This window comes from Capra hircus, chromosome 13 (genome assembly GCF_001704415.2).
Source record: "Capra hircus breed San Clemente chromosome 13, ASM170441v1, whole genome shotgun sequence".
Taxonomy (NCBI): Eukaryota; Metazoa; Chordata; class Mammalia; order Artiodactyla; family Bovidae; genus Capra; species Capra hircus.
In genome coordinates, this window is record NC_030820.1 from 59,130,334 (window position 1) to 59,153,612 (window position 23,279).

The 23,279-nt window shown below is 47.2% G+C and overlaps 1 protein-coding gene across 4 annotated transcripts in view; it reads right to left on the reverse strand.

Moving 5' to 3' along the window:
* The window catches only part of SNPH (syntaphilin), a 43,951-nt gene extending 20,672 nt beyond the window's left edge, over window positions 1-23,279 (reverse strand). For 2 of the 4 annotated variants that reach the window (XM_018057647.1, XM_018057646.1), the window contains exons 1-2: window positions 23,158-23,279; window positions 22,811-22,920 (exon numbers count right to left, since the gene is read on the reverse strand). The gene's annotated coding sequence lies outside the window, so the exon portion shown is untranslated. The remainder of the gene's footprint in view (window positions 1-22,810; window positions 22,921-23,157) is intronic. The other 2 variants (XM_018057649.1, XM_018057650.1) reach the window with 1 other exon arrangement.

The window sequence follows — 23,279 nt, forward strand, 5'->3', positions numbered from 1 at the left end:
GAGATCAAATTGCCAACATCTGCTGGATCATCGAAAAAGCAAGAGAGTTCCAGAAAAACATCTATTTCTGCTTTATTGACTATGCCAAAGCCTTTGACTGTGGATCACAACAAACTGTGGAACATTCTTCAAGAGATGGGAATACCAGAGCACCTTATTTTCCTCCTGAGAAATCTGTATGCAGGTCAAGAAGCAACAGTTAGAACTGGACATGGAACAACAGTTTGGTTCCAAATTGGGAAAGGCTGTATATTGTCTGTATATTGTCACCCTGCTTATTTAACTTATATGCAGAGTACATCATGTGAAATGCTGGGCTAGATGAAACACAAGCTGGAATCAAGATTGCCAGGAGAAATATCAATAACCTCAGATATGCAGATGACACTACCTTTATGGCAGAAAGCGAAGAAGAACTATAGAGCCTCTTGATGAAAGTGAAAGAGGAGGGTGAAAAAGTTGGTTTAAAACTCAACATTCAGAAAACTAAGATCATGGCATCTGGTCCCAGCACTTCATGGCAAATAGATGGGGAAACAATGGAAACAGTGACAGACTTTATTTTCTTGGGCTCCACAATTCTGAGGATGGTGATTGCAGCCATGAAATTAAAGGACACTTGCTCCTTGGAAGAAAAGCTACGACCAGCCTAGATAGCATATTAAAAAGCAGAGATATTACTTTGCCAACAAAGGTCCGTCTAGTCAAAGTTATGGTTTTTCTAGTAGTCATATATGGATATGAGAGTATAAAGAAAGCTGAGCACCGAAGACCTGATGCTTTTAAACTGTGGTGTTCGAGAAGATTTTTGAGAGACTCTTGGACTGCAAGGAGATCAAACTAGTTAATCCTAAAGAAAATCAGTCCTGAATATTCATTGGAAGGACTGATGCTGAAGCTGAAACTCCAATACTTTGGCCACCTGATGCAAAGAAGTGACTCATTGGAAAAGACCCTGATGCTTGGAAAAATTGAAGGCAGGAGGAAAGAGGACGACAGAGGAGATGGTTGGAGGGCATCACCGACTCAATGGACATGAGTTTGAGCAAGCTCCAGGAGTTGGTGATGGACAGGGAGGCCTGGCATGCTGCAGTCCATGGGGTTGCAAAGAGTTAGACATGACTGAGTGGCTGAACTGAGAAGTTTGATAAAATAAGAACAAAAGCTAGCTTTTTGAGTAAAGAAGTCATGGAAGGAAAGCCGAGGGTGAGACAGAAATCTCACCAACTTTAAGGCAGCTCACAAATGACACAGTAAAATATACACTGAAACTGAGGCCTGTGGAAGAAGGGGATACCCCAGCCTGACCACACATACAAACATGTCGGCAATAATGAGGTTCAGGGTCCACTCTGAGCTTTCTGCCCACCAAAGCAAAAAGAGAAATTATGCCCAGTTTTCTTGTTCTTATAGTTAGGGGAGAGTGGGAAGCAGACTAATTCTTCAGCATAAATGAAGATCTCCCTAAAATGATTGCTAAAAGAAACATTATTGCATGGGATTTGCTGTGGGGATAGAGGACTCCCCATTGTGAACCTAGGTGAACGAAGGTCCCGAGGTAAAGGAAAGACGGTTCTCTCAGAGCTCACCCAAGTTGCCCTGTGTGTTCTACGCTCTGCTGACATGAGATTGAAAGACCCATGGAACACAAAGACCAAAGGCTAAAAGGATGTACAGATCTGATCTGATCTGCCCGGGACCACAGCCCCTTTCCATGGAGATAGCCCCACCCAACCTGAGATGAGAGGGCTTCTGTCTTTCTGTGTATCCAAACCAGGGAACCACAGAAGCTCACACTGTGTCTTGCGTTTTTTCTCCCACCCTCTCTCCTGGCATTTCATGACAACCTGTCCAACGGCCATATTTTCTAAAACATAAAACCAACGACTTGCCAGAGGCCAGGATGTGAGGTGCAGGGCCAGGGGACAGGAGACTGAAGGTGGGCCAGCTGGTTCCAATCGCACCAACCACTCTGGGCATGTTGCTTCTGTTGGAAGCCAAGTCTCATCTATCTTCCGGAGGCTCTTGGGGGCTTGGAGACACAGGCCCGGTTCACCCAACCGTTTCTTGGCCCGGGGGCCATGCCAATCCTACATCAGCATCCTTCCCCTCTCCTCCCAGGCCCTCTTTCTTTCTCCAGCTGCCAGCTTCCCTGCCATCCTTGGCAGCTGACTCCTACCCAGCTGATTTCCAATGGCACGTCCATTCTCAAGCTGAATTCTCTTGCCTTTACCAAGATCCAAGGCTTTTGACAGTGCCCAACATAGCTCACACTTTCTGAAAGAGGGTGGGTAATTATAAACCCCTGTTCCTGAAAAACTTCCTACTCTGGAGAAGCTGTGTATGTGTGTGTGTGTGTGTGTTAGTTGCTCAGTAGTGTCCGACTCTTTTGCGATCCCAGGGACTGTAGCTCGCCAGGCTCTTCCGTCCTTGGAATTCTCCAGGCAAGAATACTGGAGTAGGTTGCCATTTCCTTCCCCAGGGATGGAAGGCACATCTCTTACGTCTACTGTATTGTCAGGTGGACTCTTTACCATCTGAGCCACCTAGAATTCTTTTTTCCAAATTGATGAACCCTTGGGATTCTTCAATGAGTACTGGCTTCCAGGCAGCCAGTATCTTTTGACTCGAATTGGAACACAGTTCTAGGTCTCTGGCATTGCAGGCAGATTCTCTACTGTCTGAGCCACCAGGGAAGCCCCAGAGAAGCTGCTCTACCCCTTAATTTAGCTAAAGTGAGCATTTAAAAATGTTTTAAAGGGGAGATTCTGCAAATATCTACATCTATATTAAAATCCCTTTGTCTCAGAATGAGCTTTTCCCCTTTGCTAAGAGACTAATTTAACAGAAAGACACGACTCTGGGCTCAGATAATAAGTCTGGATCTAAATTCCAAACTGAACCATCCACTATCTTCATGACAGTGAGAATCCCACTTTATTTCTCTAAACCTCAGTCTCCTTATCTGTAAAATGGAGCTAATTACAGTTGTTGTGCACGAGTACAGTCACGATTAGCAATTATATGTGTGTAATTAGCTATTATATATGTGAAATGCCTAGCGAAGAAAGCACTTCATACGCAATATTTATTTATTCATCTAAACAGTCTTATTCTGGGGCTTCCCTGGTGGTCCAGTGGTTAAAAATCTGCTTTGCAATGCAGGGGACACATGTTCAACCCCTGATCCAGGAAGATCCCACAGGCCGGGGAGCAACTAAGCCTGTGTGCCGCAACTACTGAGCCGGTGCTCTGAACCCCACGAGCTGCAACTACTGAGCCCATGAGTGACACTAAAGCCTGTGTCCTGAACAAGAGAAACCAGTGCAGTGGGAAGTCCACGCACCACGACAAAGAGTAGCCCCCACTCTTGGCAACTAGAGAAAGCCCAGGTGCAGCAACAAAGATCTGCCACAGCCAAAAAATACAATGAATAAATCTTAAGAAGTCTTATTCTTAATGTTATTCATGTGTGTTACATTTTTATCCCGCCTTAAAAACTTCCTCTGAAATATCATCACGGTTTGCGTTTCAGGGGGCCCTCTGTTTCTCCCCTTGCTTTGTTTCCTCCGTAGTCCTTAGCCACGGCTCATATATTTACATATTTCGTTTATTGTCTCTAGAACACAAGATCCAGGAAGGTAAGACTATTTGCCCACTTTGTTCTTAATATAGTTCCCAGCACCTAAATTAGTGCCTGGCTCCCCGCATGCCCTCAAATATTTTCTGAGTGAATTAGTGGTTCTGCATTCACTTGGATTGATGGCACTACCCAGGTAAAAGCAGGCTTCTGAGCAAGTCAAAATGGGGCAAAAAAAGTTGAGCTGTACTTAGTCTGTTTCTTTAGTCCTTTTCACACATGGTGTCCTATTTAGGTGGGCTTGTCTCTCCTGCTAGATTTTTAAGCCTGGGTGTTTTTAAAAATTTTTATTTATTTTTTAATTGAAAAACAATTGCTTTGTGAGCCAGGGTTTCATCTATCTTCATATCTGTAGTATCTAGCAGCGCCTTGAGTATGAAACTCTTAAAACCTGTACCTTACAGGAAGGCATGAAAGCAGCACAGTGTGCAAGCTGCCGTTTAACCAGTCTCTTGGCGGCACTGTCCTGCATGCGCCACATTTATTCTGTCAATTCATCCTTGTACTACAGGGTATTCTCTCTGTTGTACCACCGAGGAAGCTCAGGCTCCAGAAATCAGCGAACTTGCATGAGGGCAGATGGCAAGTAGGTGGTAATGCTGACAGTAGAACTCAAACCGTTCCAGCTGCCCCTCCAAATTATCGGGCTGGCCAAAAAGTTCATTCAGGTCTTTCCAGAACATCTGCTGTAAAAACCCGAACGACCTTTTCGGCCAACCTAATACATCTCCCCACTCAGAAAATCCAATTCGCTGTGTCAACAATCCCAAATCCTAATAGCATCCCTCAGAGAAAAGTGAAAGATACATTACAGTGGATCCTCATTGTTTGGGGAGTCCATAGTTGCTAAGCATTTATTTACAAGCCCTGTCAGTTGCCTGATGCCCGCATTCCCAGCTCAGGTGGAACAAGGCAAACTTCTTATTTCTTTTCTTTCTTTCTTTCAAAATAAAATCTGATAAAAAATTAGTGTTTCAAACTGGAGTCACCAGAAGTACCCAGTTATAAAATATACATACTTCACTTGGCTTGCTTCATTTCTTAAAAACAAATGTCTTTTTGTGGCTATTTAGAGCCATGTTTTAACAGTTTTGTGCTTTTTTTTTTGCAGGGTGACTTTGCTATTTAAAATGGCCTGCAGGTACAGAGCTGAAGTGCTGTCCACTGTTCCTAAGCTCAGGAAGGCTGTCAGGGGCCTTACAGAGAAGATAAGTGTCAGATAAGCTTCACTGAGGTGTGAGTTACAGGGTTGCTGGCACAAATTCAATGTGAATGTATCAACAATGTATATTAAAGGCACTGTCTTGAAACAGAAACACAAATAAATAAAACAAGGTTTTATGGATCAGTTGATGAAAACGTAACAAGAGACCTCCAGGAACCTAACTCTGTTTTCCCTCAGGAGCAGTGGTTTCACACTAATTCAGGGTTCCCAGTTGGTTTATAGTGATAGAACATGACTATTGCAAATAAGAATTGACTGTTCTAAGCATAGGTGCCAAGGACACAGATTTGCACAAAACAGGTCAAGTTGTATTCATGTGCACACTAGTACACACATATAACTATGCTCATTTGTGTGTGTGTGCAGTCCATGTACTCAACACTGCCATCAGCACCAGCACAAGCCAAGCGTTCCGAGGGGCTGAGGAATAAAGGCAGGAGCTCAGAGGGTAGAGCCAGATGCCCATGGATTCAAATCCTAGCTCAGAGGGGAGCTGTGTGCCTGCAGGCCAGTCACAATCAGGGGCAGTTTCCTTACGTGCACATGAGGTTAATCACTCACATGGTGAAGTGGGCCTGTGCACGTTAAGGTGCCAAGCACAAGGCCGAGCACACCACAAGCCACAGAGAGGAGAGGGTTTGGAGCAAGCAACAGGACAGGGCCTTTTAAGGCCCTTGTTATCTTTTCCAGTAGTCATGTACAGATGTGACGGCTGGTCCATAAAGAAGGCTGAGTGCTGAAGAATTGATGCTTTCAAACTGTGATGCTGGAGAAGACTCTTGAGAGTCGCTTGGCCAGCAAGGAGATCAAACCAGTCAATCCTAAAGGAAATCAACCCTGAATATTCATTGGAAGAACTGATGCTGAAGCTGAAGCTCTGATACTTTTTGGCCACCTAATGTGAAGAGCTGACTCATTGGAAAACACCCCGATGCTGGGAAAGGTTGAAGGCAAAAGGACAAAAGGGTGGCAGAGGATGAGATGGTTAGATAGCATCACCAACTCAGTGGACATGAATTTAAGCAAACTCCAGGAGATGGTGAAGGACAGGGGAGCCTGGCATGCTACAGTCCATGGAGTCCCAAAGAGTTGGACATGACTTAGTGACTGAATGGCAACAATAACAATCTATACAGGGCATGTGTGGGGGCCCAGGAATCAAACTTAGGGCCTCCTCCGTAGCACACTGGCCTCCTTGCTATCACAGACCTGGGCTTCACTCTGCCCAGTGTTACTTCTAGGAACACCTGAGGCTAGGAGTCCAGGATCCAGAGGCTTGAGAAATGGAATATTTCATGTTATATCAGTAAACAAGGGTGTCACAGTCATCAGCGATGGTAGGTAGCCTTCCAAGCCACTGAGCCCTAAGGAAACTCAGGAAGGTGGAGGATACCTGCCACCTAGCAGCCATCAGACTGCAGCCACTCTCTACCATGAGCCCTGAGGAACTCAAGGTGTGAAAACAGAATATTGGCCCCAGATAGCTGAAGTGCAAATCAAAAGAATGATGACTTCAGCACAGCCAAATATATAGAAAAAATATATATATATATATGAACGATTTCAGTGAGCCCAGACTCTTGCATCTTCCCCAAAATAGAAAAGCACTAAATTCCTTAACTTGGGAAATTCAGCTTTTTTAATTAACAACAATCTTTTGATGTTCAGACTGCCTGTCCTTTGTTGCAAAACTTCTGTATAATCTGGCTCCTTCCCTTGCCTCCTCAGAACCGTTGTCTCGGGGTAACTAGAGATGCTGTCTCTTGGGCTTGAAGTCCTAAAAATCCCCACCAGATGAAACATAACTCTCAACTTTTAGGTTGTGAACACTTTCTAAGCTGACAGGGTCAAAGCCAGAGGGTGGTCAGAGGCAGGAAAGTCCAGAGGTCCCAAACTGGCAGCTCACAGGCTATACCATGCAAATAGACCAGTTTGCTTTGGCCTGCATGTGTATTTTATTTTCAGTCAACATTTATAACTTGAAAGATTTCATACTTAAAAAGCCTGGAGATTTCTAGCCTGTCTTAACCCCAAAGATCCTGTGGCTCTGTGCCTGCATTCCTGCAGGGCAGTGATGGACTGAGGCTGAAAAGTGGCTCCATTTGGTCAATTCTCATCTGCACTCTTGCTCTTTACCTAGGTTTTTTTTTTTTTTTTTTTTTTTTTTTGGTTAGCTGTCTGGTGTTGGAGTTTGGAATCTCTAGTCTAGTCGGATCCCATTTTATAGGTAGAGGATGTGAGGTTGGGGGAAGGGGTGGCCCTTGCCCAAAGCCCCAGAATGAACAGGTGGAGTTGAGACTCGAACCCTTGCAGTTCTGAACCCAGGGCACTGGACATACAGGGAAGTTGGGAACACGGAATGAGGGACTTGGGCTGAAGGGCAAATTCTGCTTAGGAGAAGTCTGCTGGGGCAGAAAGGTAAAGCAGAGACCAACAGCTCTGGCTGCAGTTAGCACAAAGTTCTCTCCTCCCCACCTGCTGGCAAACACCGCCTCCTGACTATATAAGCTAAACTCTTCTTGGCTGTGTTGACACAAGGCTCTCAGATGTCCCTCTTCCTGACTTTTCTCCGGAGCACACAAACATCTTCGTAATCACAGGGGCCCTTGAGGAGGCGTGCAGAGCAGGGGCTTTTCCTAGGGCAGAATCCATCTGGGAAACTTAATTCTCAGCAGAGGACTGACCATGGGCTTTAGCTTCCTCATCTGCAACATGGAGTTTCCATTGGGAATTTTAATCAGATAATGCTTGTGAAGAGTCCTGGCACACACTACCCAATGAGCAATAATTCCATTTCCTTATTTTATAAACCAAGGCCCAGAGACATAACTCATCCCAAGAAGGTCACAAATTAGCTACAACTGGATAATTTTTAAATGTTAAATATAGCTCTATTTATGAATATTGTTACTACAACTATAGGGCTTTGCTGGTGGCTAAGATGGTAAAGAATCTGCCTGCAATGCGAGACACCCTGGTTTGATCCCTGGGTCAGGAAGATTCCCTGGAGAAAGGCATGGCAACCCACTCCAGTATTCTTGCCTGGAGAATTCCATGGACAGAGGAGCCTGGTCAGCTACAGTTCATGAAGTTGCAAAGAGCTGGAGATGACTGAGGAACTAACACATTCCAACTATAAAAGTAGCATGCACCTTAAAAAAAAAAAAAAAAAACCCTCCAGTTTTGCTACTCAAAGATAAACCACTGATTAATTTTATTGTTGCTCCTCCTAGTTTTTTCTAAGCATAAAAGAAAAACTGTATTGGTTGGGGCGGGGGTTGTTAGTTTTACACAGTTATAGCCATGATAGCAGAAAAGGCAATGGCACCCCACTCCAGTACTCTTGCCTGGAAAATCCCATGGGCAGAGGAGCCTGGTAGGCTGCAGTCCATGGGGTCACGAAGAGTTGGACACAACTGAGCGACTTCACTTTCACTTTTCACTTTTCACTTTCATGCATTGGAGAAGGAAATGGCAACCCACTCCAGTGTTCTTGCCTGGAGAATCCCAGGGACGGGGGAGCCTGGTAGGCTGCCGTCTATGGGGTCGCACAGAGTCAGACATGACTGAAGCAACTTAGCAGCAGCAGCAGCAGCCCCAGCCGTGATAGAGCGGCAACTTTGTATCTTTCAAAAATTTAACACAGTTTATGAATTGCCCATGATATGGCATTTTCTTTACAAAAAGTATTTTATGGGCTGTATAATAGTCCATTTCATGGCTCCATCATGGTTATCCTTAACATCCCCTTTTGTTGAACATTTAGACTTTTTCACTCTCAAAAAGGATGCCACAGTAGGCATCTTCATGCATAAATGTTTTTCGGTATTTAGAATTATATCCTCAGGATGAATCCCCAGGAGAGATTTGTAGGGTTAAAGAGTATGAATACGCTGACAACTGCTTTGCTAAAGGGTTGAGTTGCCAGTTGATTCTCCCCCCATAACATATGCACAGCAGCTGTATTTCCCCTTGATAAAACCACAGGCACTTAGTTTTGCCTCCTAAAAGGCAAGGAGTTCCAGTTCAAACACAAGAATTACCCAAGACAGTCTTTCTGCATCTCTTTGGCTAGTGATAAGTGTTCTCACACCCATGTGGCAAAGAGGGAAATTGAGGCCTCCTGGAGAGCCTGAGCTCAAAAGTGGCTTACCTCCATGCTCCCTCAAGCTTTTTCCCTCTCCTACTCACAGCCCTTCTTATCTGTGTGGCGACTCTGGCAAGGCCATGTTGGCCAATGTTTACCAAGTGTCTATGTGCACTGGGTTCACCCCAGTGGTCCCAGTAATCAGAGTGTGTGTCAGGGAGGGGCTGGGCAGAGGATGGAAAGTCTCTGCAGAACTCAGGAGCAGGTTTCTGCAGATTGACGCAGAGCTGTCTGTGGGGATCATTCCAGGTTGAGCACAGGAGGTGGGAGTCAACACTCCAGAGGCCTGCGGGAGGACAGCAGAGACAAGGGGCTGGGCACACCAGTCAGACAGTGTAGGGCCCAGAGGGAGCACAGGGGAGACTGGGTGCTGTGGGAGCACCTTTTGAGGCTACAGTAAGAAGTTATGAGCAGAGAAAGGACAAGCTCAGGTTTAGAGCATGGAAGGCAGCCCTGTACCATCCCTGCTGAGAGTGGGCTGGAAGAGATGAGGAGAGGCACCGGGAGACGGAAGATGGGAGAAAAGGAGAGGAAGTGAGAGAAGCAAAGATGGCTTTGAGAGAAATTTATGGGGAAGAGAGGGCTCGGATGAGATGGGCAAACCAAAGAGAGGGAAGAACCGTGATGATGCCCAGGCCTCTCGATAGGTGAGGGTGATGGGCACTCATCACTGCCCATCCAATGTTCCTCTCCCCTCTTCCCTTAATAACAGAACCCTATTTTTGTTCAGGGGGAGCTATACACCCAGTTTAAAACATACAAGTGTCCAGAGTGGCAGTGGCAGTTCTGGCCTGTGCACCGTGAGCAGTAACATCCCGGCTAGAGTCAGGCTAGCTGTTGTTTAGCCTGTGAGGGCCAAACGAGAAGTGGGCATCATGTCTTCGGTGGCTCAGAATCTTCCAGGTGCCAGGAACAGGCCTGCGTTCAGAATCAAGGCCTAGCAGACACCAGCTGAAGGAAGTGAGGCAGCCAACCAGGTGATCAGGGCCTAAGAACCCCACATAGTCAATGCAGGCACCTGGGAATGGGCCCTGAGTGAGTGTCATCATCCATCTGTCCTGGGACACAGCCCAGCACAGGAGAGAGAGCATGGCACTGGGAACCTGGATGCTCAGCTCTGCCACTGACTCACAGACCCAAGGGTACCCCTCTCTTGAGCTGGTACCTCAGTGTCCCCATCTATAAATGGAGGAAACACCCCAACCTCATGGAGCTGTGTGACCACCTGGCCTCTGCCTTCCTTGTCAGCCTCACCTCCCATCACACTTTCCCAAGCATCTTCACTCTCACTGATTTATCCTGTGGATTCACCATGCTCTGATATGTGCAGTGCCCTCCACCTAGAGCGCCCTTCCAAGCTTCTTCCACCTGTTTATCTTCCAAGTTGAATTCAAGCATAGATACCTGTGTGTGGCTCTACAGAAGACAGAGTTCACAGCTTAGCCATGGTGGCTGAACTGTACCTCGGACTTTTGGAGCACTTGTTATACCAATAAGACACGGGCTGTTTATACACATCAGCTATGGATCACTATCTTCCATCTTTTGAGGGTTTCTAAGCCTAGATACACACACACATACACACACACACACACACACACACACACACACACACAAACACATGCAGCATGTATCTGCTGGAGAGCTGCAAAAGGGCACTGGCAGAAGAGATAATGACGTCCTGATCCAGGCTCCACATGCCCAGAGCAAAGCAGAGAAATTTGCCCTGCACTGTTCTAGTCCGTGCATCTCAAACCCGGCCTTCCTTAATGAATTCATGGCGCCTCCTCCTCTGTCTCCTGAAAGCCTTTTGCGGCAACAGGTGGTGCTGACACACTCCTTGTCCTTGGAGTTGGGATGGTCAGGGAGAGAGCTCTGCACCAGCCTCTCACCCACAGGAAGGCACAGTTGTGCCCATAGAGCAGACAAGGGGAGGGAGGTGCAGAGAGGAGACCTGCCTCTCTGGGGTCACAGGAATCAAAGACATCAAGACCTCCAGCCTGGGCCCTCTTCTTCTAGAGATCAGAGGACTGTGTGGGCTCTGACACCACACCCCATGGTCTCAGGGACTCAGGCCCCCTGTTTGCAAAATGAAGTTGTTGAGGTGTGTGAACCTGAAGTACGTCTAGGTCTGTCCTGTGATTCCACCTGCTAGTAGAGAAGGATTGAATTCAGAGGCTAGAGTCTCCCAGGAAGCTAGTTTCTCTCTCTTACACACACACGTACACACACGCATTGAGTCTGAAGCTCCCACAGGGCCCTCTGGGGCAAGACAGAGGTTGGGAGAAAATAGTTGCAAAATATATATTTGACGAGGAACTTGTATCAAGAATGCATAAAGAACTCTTACAACTCAATAATAGTAAGACAGCCAAACGGTTAAATATTTAAAAGTTGGAAAAATTTTTGAACAAATAATTCACCAAAGAAGATATATGGATGGCAAATAAGAACATAAAAAGATGATCAATATCATTAGTCATTAGGAGAATGCAAATTAAACCCATAAGGAGAGAGCGCTATACACTTATTGGATGATTAATGATAAAAAGACTGATCATACTCAGTGCTTTGAGGATGTGGAGAAACCAGAACTCTCATACATGCTGCTGGGAATGTAAAATGGCACAACCACTTTGGAAACACTTGGACAGTTTTAACTGAAATATGTATTTACTAAAGGACCTAGCCATTCCACTTCACTCCTAGTTTACCCCAGAGAATAAGAAGGTATATCCACACAAAGACTTATACACAAATGTTCCCAGCAGCTTTATTTGTAATAGCAAGAAACTAGAAAAAAAGCAAAATGTCCGTCAACAAATAAAGGGAAAAAAGCAAATCATGGTTTACCCTTACACACAGAGGAGTACTACTCAGAAGTAAGAAGGAATACACTATTGATAAACACAACAACTTGAATCTCTAAATAATCATGCCAGTTGAAAGAAGCCAGATCCTCTCCCCCAACCAAAAAAATTATATGCTATATGGTTCCATTGATATAAAATTATAGAAAATGCCAAGTAAGTGATAGTGACAGAAAGCAGATCAGTGGTTGCCTGGGGAGGGGAATGGAGAGGGAATTATGAGAGGATGTGTTGATGGATGTGTTAATTAACTTAATGGTGGTGACGGTTTCATAGGTCGCATACCATGGCAAAAGTTACACTTCTAAGTAGGTGCAGCTTGATGTATACATCAAGAGCTGGAAGGAGGGGAAGGGGCCCGGGAAATAGAAGAAGGCAGGGCAGCAGCAAGCAGGAGGGGTCTTTCTTGGAAGCCTGGCATATACGCAGACATGGACACAGATGCACGGACGTACATGCACCGAGTATGAAACCACCACATGGCCTCTAGGGAAGTTCTAAGAGTCTCTCAACTCAAGAGATTCCATCTGCAAAAAACATCAAGGCTGTTTGCCATTTGCTCATTACTTGTCCAGAGTACTTCCTGTATGCCTGGCTTGCACTGGGCACTGGGGATTCAGAGACAAATCAAACATAGGCCTTGTTCTGGGCAGTTCACGCTACTGACCATGGTGTAGCCTTCCAAAACTTCAGCCTACACATTTAGCCTCATACCCTAAACATCCCAGCTGGGTTCCCTTTATAGGATGTGTGAGAACTCTTCTTCTTAGACCTGATTTTGTTTCTAGCCTCGTCATCTCTTGGGAGAAAGCCTTCAATTAGCTCATAACTCCAGCAGATTTTTGTCCTTTATCTGTGCTAAGCAGACATCCAAGCCAAACCCCAACTGTTTCTCATAATTGACTAAGGAGATCTGAGTCAAAGTCGTCACAGAATCACAGAACTTAAGGACAGGAAAGAATGTGAAGATTTCCAAAGCCCAACGTCCACTGATGCTGATTGAAGCACCATTTCTCTGAATAACATTCCTGTTCTACAGTCACCTAGACTCAGTTTGAATAGCTCCAGTGAGAGGGGAGCTCACTACCAACTGAAGATGTATCAGATCTTTGGAAAACTAGAGAAGTTACAAAGTTCTTTCCTTCTAACTGGGTGGAAGGGTACTAGCATTTATTAAGCACCTACTGTGTGCTAAACCCTGTGCTGCAGGCTTTACACACATAGGGTTTCTGATCTAGTTTAATTCTCTATCCAGCTTTGCTCCTATGAGGCTGGAATCATGACTATGAAGCCCATTTTTACTACTGAGGAAACAAAAGGGTCAGAGAAATCAAGTGACTTGCCCACAGTCACAAAGTAAGTCCATGTTCAAGACCAAGGTGGCAGTCCAAGCTTGTCCAGCTCCAAAGTCCATGCTCTCAGCTGACCACTCAGAGCACAGGACGAGGGATCTGATGCTGTCCAGGCTTGGATCCTGGGCTCCTCCCCTGGAAGGCTGACCTCAGATTCCTCACAATAGCCATCTCCTGCTAGTCCTAACAACTCTGAGGCCCATCCTTTCCCAGGCATGAAGCCTACCCGCCCCGTTTTTAGAAGGAAGCCACAAGCCAAGGAGTTGGCTCAAGTAGTCCTACAGCTCTAGGCCAGGCCCTGGGTACTGGGGGCTGCTCTCTGTAGCGCAGGAAATGGGAGGGCGTGGAGGGTCAGGTGCTCTCCGTCCTCTGAGCGCACAGAGCTAGGCCTAGTGACTAGGAGCCTGGGCTCTGGGAAGGAGCTGACGAATAGGGACTCCTGAAAGATAGCGCATGAACTGGGCCTTGAGACAGATGGGAACATGGGGAGAGAGCAGTGGTGATGGGAAGGAAATTTCAGGATGAATTAAAGTAAAGGAGGTAGAAAGGGGCCCGTGGAGGGAATACTGCTGACTGGGATAGAATTTGACCAAGGGCCCCTTACGGACATTCTGAAGCAGCAAAATACCCTTCTTTAGCTCTTAGGCTGGCTCATTCCAATCAGCCCCAGGGCTGGTAATCTTGTTCGGAAGAGCCCAGCTAAGGGCTGAGGGGGGAGGAATGGATATGCACAGGCCCAAAGGAGCAGAAACAGGGAGAGAAAGAGAATGAAAAAGCAAAGGGAGAAAAAGGAATGGGGAGAAGCTGGGCTCAGGAGTCAGTTATTTGGTAGCTCAGCCATATACAAAAGACAAGTTGCTTCAATTCCCTGTGACTCAACTTCCTCTTTTATAATAATACTTTCCTCGAAGAGCGGTAGGAGGATGGGCCATGTCACACATCCCTGTGCCTCTTATCATTCACCGGGACAAGGGCTGGGACCCAGCGGGGAGAGAAGCAATTGAGGCCATAGAGAGGAGGCGCATTTGTGGGGCCATCTGCCATGCGCCAGGCCCTTTTGGCAGATCATCCTCTCCTCTCAGGCACGAATGATCGATCCCTCTTTGGTAAATGAGAACATGGCCCAGGGGTAGGGGCTAAGACAATTTGTCTGCGGTCCCAGGCTGACAAGCAGCAGAACTGGAGATGAGCCAGGCCTGACTCTGAAGCCAGAGCTCACCCTGAGCAGCAAGTAGCCCCTAGGAGGCCCAGGTCAGCTTCAGCTCTGTGGCCCAAATGAGAGGAGGGTGACCTTAGTCAGTGCCTTAGGCTTCACCTCACTGCAGAGGCCACATTTGGCACACCTATCTCCCCCAGGAGAGCTCAATGTCTGAAGTCTGCCACCTCCGAAAGGGAGGATGGAAGGAGGTGAGTGGTACAATGAAGAGAGGAGCAGTGGCTGGGAGGGAAGAGGACGACGTGGTGCCAAACTAGCCTCCTAATGAGGCTTTGGGAAAGACCCAGGATTCCCTGTGCCATTTCTACCATTTAAAAAAGCTCTGGAGAACAGGGGAGTGGCCTCGCCAAGAGGTACTAACCCTACAGCCCAGCCTGACTGGTGGGCTCACCACCCTAGGACTTGCTCAGCTTACCTAGTCCTACTCCTCTCCCTTTTCCCAACCCTTCAGATCCTGCTCTAGTTCCTCCCACTAGGAAGCCTTCCCAGATTGCCCCAGCCTACGGTTACCCTTTCTCTTGGGGATGCCAGTAGCACTCACTGCTCGCATCACCTGTGACCAGTCCTATGCTAGAATTCCCGATCCTCTAGATTACAAGACTATTGAGCATCGTCATTTCAAATCCCATCACATTGCAAGAATTCCTTCTAGAACATCAAGACCTATGTGAGCAGCCTAGAGATGAGGAACTAGCTCTCAAAACATACTGCTTCATTGCTAGGTGGTTTTATCAATTTAGCATGATTTTCCTTGAACTGAGCCTAAATTGTTCTCCCTAGCTGGCACCTGTAAGTGCTGATCTGGGGACTGCCCCCCAGGGCATGTGGAAGCCCAAGATCTCTCATGTGACTGAAATTTGAGTTTCTGCATACAACTATCTTCATACCCGATGACCACTATTCCATCCCAGCAGTGTGGGAAGCCATGCCTGGGTTGGGGTTCCAACCCCACCACTTTCTGGTTACAGGAGTATGGCCAGTTCCTTCTTTCCACTGGTCTCAGCTTCCTCAATTATAAAAATGCCCCACCTCACCAGGTGGTGCTGCCTCACCTGTTGAATGTGGTAGCTTTATTGCTTTATTCATTAACCACGTTTTTTGAAGCAATATGACTTAGAAGAAAGAACATAGCTTTGATGCCAAACGGACCAGCATTCAGTGTAGGCTCTGCTACACAGTAGCTCTGAACAAAATTACTTCCCCTCTCTGAGCCCCAGTGTCCTCATCTATAAAATGAGGACAATATATGCTAAGTGGGACTGAGTTGTTTTGCGTATTGTTTTTTCTAACAAGTGTCTTCGCCTTTCTTCTGGATCTGCCCAGTTTTGCAAGGTTACTATAAAGCAGCTACCCTTTTACTGAGCCTCCAGTATGCGGCAGGCACAGTAAGTGTTTCAGATGAAGACTCCATTCAATCCCCATACCCACTCTCTAAAGCAGGTACTACAATTTAGCATCTAACACTCGGAAGGCACGCAATCCAATGGCAGCTGTTATTGATATTTCTATGAGCCAGGCTCCATGTATCATCCATATATCTTTATCAGCCTCAAAATCTCCCTAAGTGGGAGGGACTGAACATCAGTATCTGCTTATAGACCGGACGCTGTACACACTGGCTGAATTAATGAATGGAAATATTTCTTTGCATTCCCCCACAGTGGCCCGGGTAAAGCCTGACCACGGTAGGTGCTTGATGAATATTTGATTAAGTGGAGCCACAAAAATGTGAACTGTCCTCAGTGGCTTTAGTCTGAATCCCAGAATGCCTTGAAAGCATGTCAGTGGGGTTCCTCCAGCTAATCAGGAGGTCCTCTCTGAGAACACTCCAGGCTTCCTTCACAATCAGATCCCAGCTTTTCCTTGGGGGTGGCTATGTGGCAGAGCTGTCAAAAAGAGACCATTTACTGTCCAGACCTCATCATAACCCAGGCAGAGGTGGTAGAACTAGCGTGGCTTCCAGAGAACAAGAAATACCCCTCCTGCTGAGGAGATACCAGCACCTCTCCTCACACCTGTTTCTCAAGGATGGCTTTTCTGCCAGCTTTACTGGCCATCAGTCAAATTCCCCTTTCTGAGGCTGCTGACCAAGCTTCCAGAGACCCTGTGGAAGGGAGACTGGCAGGTGCCAGGGGGCTCAGAGGGGTTTGGAAGCCTCAGTCTCTAGAGACTCCTTCCTGATAGTGCTGCCAGAAGCGAAGGGGCACAAATTGGGCCTTTGAAGCAGGCGGCCCAGAAGCAGAAGATCCAAGTGGCCAAACCAATGTGCTCCCCTGTCTTGCAGAGAGGAAAGGCATCCCTGGTCCAGGTCTGCACTCTCAGCTTCATTTCTCTGTCCTCATCCTCAGCCAACAGCTATGAGTGCTACGTGTCTGGCATCTAACACTGTACATTAGGGAGCACAGACTGATGGCCTGACACAGACACACTTTAATGGGCGTATTTTAAAAGGCTGCCTAGTTGGCCACATTAAAAAAAAAATCAAAAGATGTCACAAACATTCAGATTTCTGTCTTATTTTTTATTATTGTAATTATTTATTTTTTGGCCATGCAGTTTGTGGAATCTTAGTTCCCCGACCAGGGGTCGAATCCATGCCCCCTGCTGTGGAAGCATGGAGTCCTAATCATGGGACAGCCAGGGAAATACCTGGGTTTCTTTCTCATAAATCAGAAGATCCGGCAACATGGGACCCACATTCTTGCGTGGCAGGAGTGGCAGGCAGGCTAGCAGCTACCTCTTTCAAGCAAATACTCTCCAATTTGCTATCATCCTCCAAAGCCCAACTTGGACAACAGAGTTTGAGGCTCCTTCCTTTACATGTTTTATTATAGCATATGGCCCTCCTCTAGTGACCTTAGGAGGTAGATAGATAGCATCATGTCCCCATTTTACAGATGAGGAAGCAGAGGCTCTAGAGAAAAAATTGGCCAGGATTTGAGCCCAAGCAGACTGACTTCAGAGCCAAACTCAAGGACAGTGAGTGTGTGCCAAGTCACTTCAGTTGTGTCCGACTCTGTGTGACCCTATGGATTGTAGCCTGCCATGCTCCTCTGTTCATGGGATTCTCCAGGCAAGAACACTAGAGTGGATCCTCCTCCTCCAGGGAATCTTACTGACACAGGGATTGGACCTGTGTCTCTTATCTCTCCTGCACTGGCAGGCGGGTTCTTCACTACTAGCACCACCTGGGAAGCTCCTTGGTCACTGCAAAATATGGACAATGCAATGAGACTTTTTAAAAAAATATTTATATTTATTTATTTGGCTGTACTGGGTCTTAGTTGTGGCATGTGAGATCCTATTCCCTGACCAGGGATTGAACCCAGGCCCCTTGCATTGGGAGTTTGGAGTCTTCATCACTGGACCACTAGGGAAATCCCTGCAGTGAGTTTTTAAATAAAGCAAAATGAATTTGATTTGAAGGAATCATTTTTTCTTAATGATTTTATATAGCCTTCTTACTTTGGGAATAAAGGTATTAAAATGTTCTTTTTCTCTCTATATGACTGTAATAATAAATAGAGCGAGTGTTATTTGTCCTTATTCGGCAGAGTAAAAAGTTGGCCAACCTAGGATAGATTCTCAAATGTACTGATCTTTGAAATCTGTCTGAGGACCATTGCTCTGCTATACAGCCTTCCTGTCCAGAATGAAAGCATGTTTCTGTTACTTCTCATGGTTCAAAAACCCCCCACTTTGATCCACATCTCATCCTATCTGTGAAGAGGTAGCTTTTGAACTGAGCCTTTCCCAAACTCTTTCCCTCCAGCAAATCCACAGAGCATGTGTTCATACCTCTAGTTATATTTATCTCATACTTCCTCAGTTTACAGTTATCTGTATTCTATCCACTCTTGTACCCCTTAAAGTGGTTCTAGAACAGAAGAAAGTGTTGCGGAATTGTTAACCAGTCAGTGCTTGAAGAGATCACCTCTGCCTATCATTTTGCAGGTGTGGAAAAACAAAGAGCCTTGCCTCAGGCCACCCAGGGAGTCCTAGCAGAGCTGAGGTCAGTCCCCTGGCCCCTCGGCGCTTGCTCTTTCCACTGTACCAGGCTGTTTCCCAGATGTTCCCTTTTGGTTGGCTCAGCACCTCAGTTCAGAGGTGCTAGCATATGACAAACACTTCATAAATACCTGTTCATCAAGCAGTACAAAGCAGCCTGGGAACACAGGCCTCCTCTCTCTAAGGGCCCTTTGCTTCACATCATCTGCATCAAACCTCTACTCGGTGCGAGCTGCTCATCAAATGAAGAAACGGCCCCTTAGGTCCCTAGTGACCTAGATGTAGAAAGATACCCTTATGGCTCAGAAATGCAGTCCCCATAAGGCCAGAGTCCTGACCCCAGCCTTGCTGAGTAATCTTGGGTAAATGCCTTCACCTCTCCAGGTGTCAGGTGCTCTGAACAGGTGGAATAATGACGTGAGGAAGAAGTCCCCGAGCCTACTGGATGGTTATAGGCACTAGACAGGCTTTCCAAGAGGCGCCTCAGAGTCCTGCTTCTAGAGGCCTCTGCTGACAGGGAGGGTTCCAGGCTTCCTGAGACAAATGGATGGTTCCTTTGGAACTGAGCCACAGAGTGAGTTGGGATGGTCCCTCAGATTGTGGCCACTTTTTGGGTTGCTGCAGTCAAGAGTCAAAAACTCCTTGGAAACATCCTAATCTGGGTAGAACATTTATTATTATTACTATTACACACAAATTTAATGCAGAAAATGGCATCATTTCTCTAAAGTCTTCTTGAGAAGAGGAAGAGGCCATGCTTTTCTCCCTGTCCCATTACATTCACATCAGTGTTATCACAGCTCCTAGATGGTCCAACCATACCCACAGGCTTAGATATTTGTCTCCCTCTATTAACTGTGAGCTTCTTGAAATTAGGGATCGCCTCTTACTCTTTTCTGTATCCTATGTGCTTGGTCTAGGGCCTGATAAATAAATAATAAGCAAAGGCTGATCCATGTTTAGCCAGATAAGGAAACCCCTCCACTCTTGTTCTGGGACAAGGCAGCATTTAGGCCCTTTAGAGTCATAGAGGCATCCAGTGCACTTAGGACATGCAGAGAGAAACTGGCTAACCCGAAGTCACGCTGTCAGTGAGAAGGCTCCGACTAAAAGCAGTTCTTTCAACTCTCAGATAAACTGTTTCTGGTTCTACCACAACTTAGCTGTGTAACTAACTCTGGGCAAGATCCTTTGTCTCACTGCCCTGGCTTCCTCACTTGTAAAATGGGTAAGATTAAAGTCTAAGCCTAAATAAGAGGATTATTTGAAGAGTAAGTGAACCTGCGTAAAACAGAGCACAGGACCTAGGAGGAGCTCAAAACGTGTGCCTGTCATGACTGTCATTCACTCCCAGCCATTCTCCTTGCTAAACGGGCACTGGCCGCTCATCAGCAAAGCCGAGCTTGCACTGCAAGGATGACTTTACAGCACTAACTTACACACTCGTCAACCCAGCAAGTTCCCCCGCAACAGTCCCTTTGGGGAAATGCTTGATATTTTGTCACGAATCCTTCACAACTTTCCCTTCTCCAAAGCCCTAGGCACAGTTACAAGTGTACACACATCTGACAGTGACTAGAAGCGGAGGTAGCAAAACCTTTGCAAGAGCTCACCCTTTCGACTCAGATAGACCAGGTGTCGGATAACAGTTCTGCCACTTCGAGCTCTGTAGCCTTAGGAAAGTCACTCTCTCTAAGCCTCAGACTCTTCTACTTTCACATCAATATAATCTGTTACAAGGATTACCTGAAATAGGTAATGGTCTGCTATTCCATAAATAATATTCAGAGTAATACCAGTTGTCTAAATTTTATTTAACAAAATCCACTTGACAAAATGTCATAAGCAGAAGCAAGCTTCAGGATCATGTCTTCTCATGTTATACCTGGGGAACTAGAGGTCCTGAGAGGAGCTATCATTGGCCCAAGGCCACTCAGTGCAGTGGTAGTAGAACAAGACCTGGGACCTGGGTCTCCTGATTTTTTGCTACTTGTCCATTTTGACTTGTTTGATTCTCCTTATCTGCTCCTTCCCCAAAATACAAGAAGAGGCTGGAATCACTCTCCTCCCATTTTTTTTTCTCTTTATGCTCATCTTTCACCAGCCAGAACCACCTGTTTGTCAACATCATCACTCCCCAAGGCACATCTAGTTCCTGCAAGCCTGACTCAGGGAGAAGGTGAAACAACTGTTGGCCACTGGCAATAGCAATAGTAAGAGCAATAATAATGACAACCAACAATTGGCACAGTACTATACTTAACAATGCTTTTCCCTACACTGTCAACACACTCCCACAGTTTTTCTCTGACCTAGTTGGTTTAGGGACATAATTTCCTCAAAGTGTTATTTGACCCAACACTTACTGAGGACCTCCTTTATGCCTAGCCATGGGCTAGAGGTTGAAGACAGAGAGAGAAAAAAGTCCAGGCCTCTGCCGGGAGGAGCTCACAAACTAATGGGGACGTAGTGGAGTTGGGGAAATAATTTCTTATGGCCCAAATGGCGCAGCAGCAAAATGCCCTGCACTACCCTTATGGGGAGCCTTCTTCATCATGCTGTCAAGAGGCAGACAGTATCTGTGGAATAAACTGCAATAAGAAAGGGTGAATGTAAGGCTGAACAGGACAGCAGGAGGGACGGTAAAGAATAGGAAATACAGACACCAAAGTCTTGACCTCCTTATCTAATGGAGATTCTAGTGAGAGACTCTTGGAGCACAGGGGAGCAGGAGTGGGATCCAGGTGAAAACAGGAAGGTTTGGTCTCTGCCTCCCTGTCAGCACATAAGATTTTGATGCTTCTGTTCCCTAAGGGACTCTGCTCTTTGATGCCAACATTTTCCAAACCCAGGGCTGGGCTACATGTGCCTCCTTGGGACCACCGTTTGCTGGAATGATGTCAGCATCCTTGCAGCGGAAATGTTTGTACCTCCTGCTTGTTTCCTAGGCCCCTCAGCCTGGCAGCCCAGCCCACTCCAGCACACATTATCCCCTGGCAGGGAACCATCTATAAGGATGTGGAAGAGACTGGAGGGGAGGTGAGAAAGCACAGAGCTAAGAGGAGCCACCCCTCCCCTCTTCCTCCAGTCTACCTCCCAAGTTCCACATCCCTGAGAACCTACTATGTGCCAGGTACAGGCAGTATTTTCAGTTCTTTCATATAGGTCTCATTCAGTCTTCACATCAACCCTCTGAGAAATTCTTCCCAGATTTACAGATGAAAAAACTGAAGCTTGGTAGAGGGAAGTAGCTTGACAAAGGTCATTCCAGTGATGGCATGAAGATGACAATACAGGACTGTCTGACGCCTCCAGTTCTACAAGGCCCAACAGTCAATGCTTTCCTAGAGAAGTCCTGAGTTTAAAGAGATCAACTGAGGAAACCCCAATTATTTCATAGACCCAAGTTTAAATTCTAGATTGCTTTGAATAGAGATGTCCCCCTGACATGTAAGAGCTGCTTGAATGGCATATTAAAATCGTACAGACCATCTAATCCAACTCCTGCATTTAACAGACAAGCAGACAGACACCCACGCCTAAAGGATTTTAAGATGGCTACTTGGGGCCTCTGAGCAGGCTAAGGGACATCAAGAACCCCAATCTCTGGCACCTTCCCTCCCTTTCCCTGCCTGCAGAGATCACCTTCCTTGGGGAAACAACTCTAGCCTATCCCACCTCCAGATGGACAGAGAGGGTGGAGGAAACAGGCCTCTTAATCAGACTGCAGGGGTGAGGGAGGGAATGTGGGACTCCCCTGGCTAGTTGGTGTTCCAACAGCCCAGCTCCGGGCTGAGGAGCAAAAGGAGAAATTATCACATCTCAAGGAAGCTCCAGGGAGACTGAGGCTCAGAGCTCCTACTCTAGGGGTCAGGGGCATTTTTCCCAAATCTACCGCAGGGCCTTGATTCTTCTCAGGGGGGGAATAAGGAAAGGAAGCAGTCATTGGCACTTGACCTTGGGCTGGGTTTGAGGTTCCATCCTCCCCCCACCCTCAGGTACCCTTGCTCCTTCCTCCTCCAAAAAGGAAAAAGGCTTAAATGTTTGCCAAATGCTGGAACAGGAAGACAAATAGAAACGGGGTGGTCCCTAAAATCCCCTAAAATCGTCCACTTCAGGCATCTTTTCTGCTGCTACCAGCATCCTCTAACTGGTGAATTTCAAGGTGGTGGCGGTGGTGGGGCGCTTAGAAGGGTGTAGGGAAATGAAGGGAGGGTAAGAATGAGTCACTGTTAACCCCTCCGCGGCTGGTGCCCTCTGAGGGATTCTACCGCAGCGAGCGGCCCCCGCCCGCAGCCCGCAGCGGTGCAGCACACGCGGCCCCCCTCCTGGCTCCGCCGAGGCCTCCTCACCTGAGTCCACTCGCCTTCCGCAGCCCCGCCGGCGGCTCTCACCGCTCCGGCCCGGCTTGGCGCAGCGCCTCTGCAGTCGCTGCTGCAGCTGCCTGGCCCAAATCAGCAACCTGCGGCGGTGGGGAAAACAGACAGACAGGGGCGGGTGAGCGTGGGCGGGGACCTGGGGCGGTCGAGTCCCCCCGCCGCTGACAGCTGGGCCGCCGCAGCCCGAAAAGCCGGGAGGGCTGGCTGACCGCTGGGCACTCTGGCCGCTCCCCCGCGCCTCCCCTTCCCCCACCCTCACTTGGCACTTTGGGCGCGGCGGCAGCGTTGGGGCGGTGGTCCCCGGAGGTCCCTGTCATCACCTGCGGAGGCTTCCATGGCTTCGGCTGCCCTGCCCAGGCCGCCGAACTGCTCTCCGGAGCCCCTGCTGGAGGCGGCTAGCTGGGTGTTCGCCGGGGCTGGGGCTGCTGGGAGGGAGGGAGGG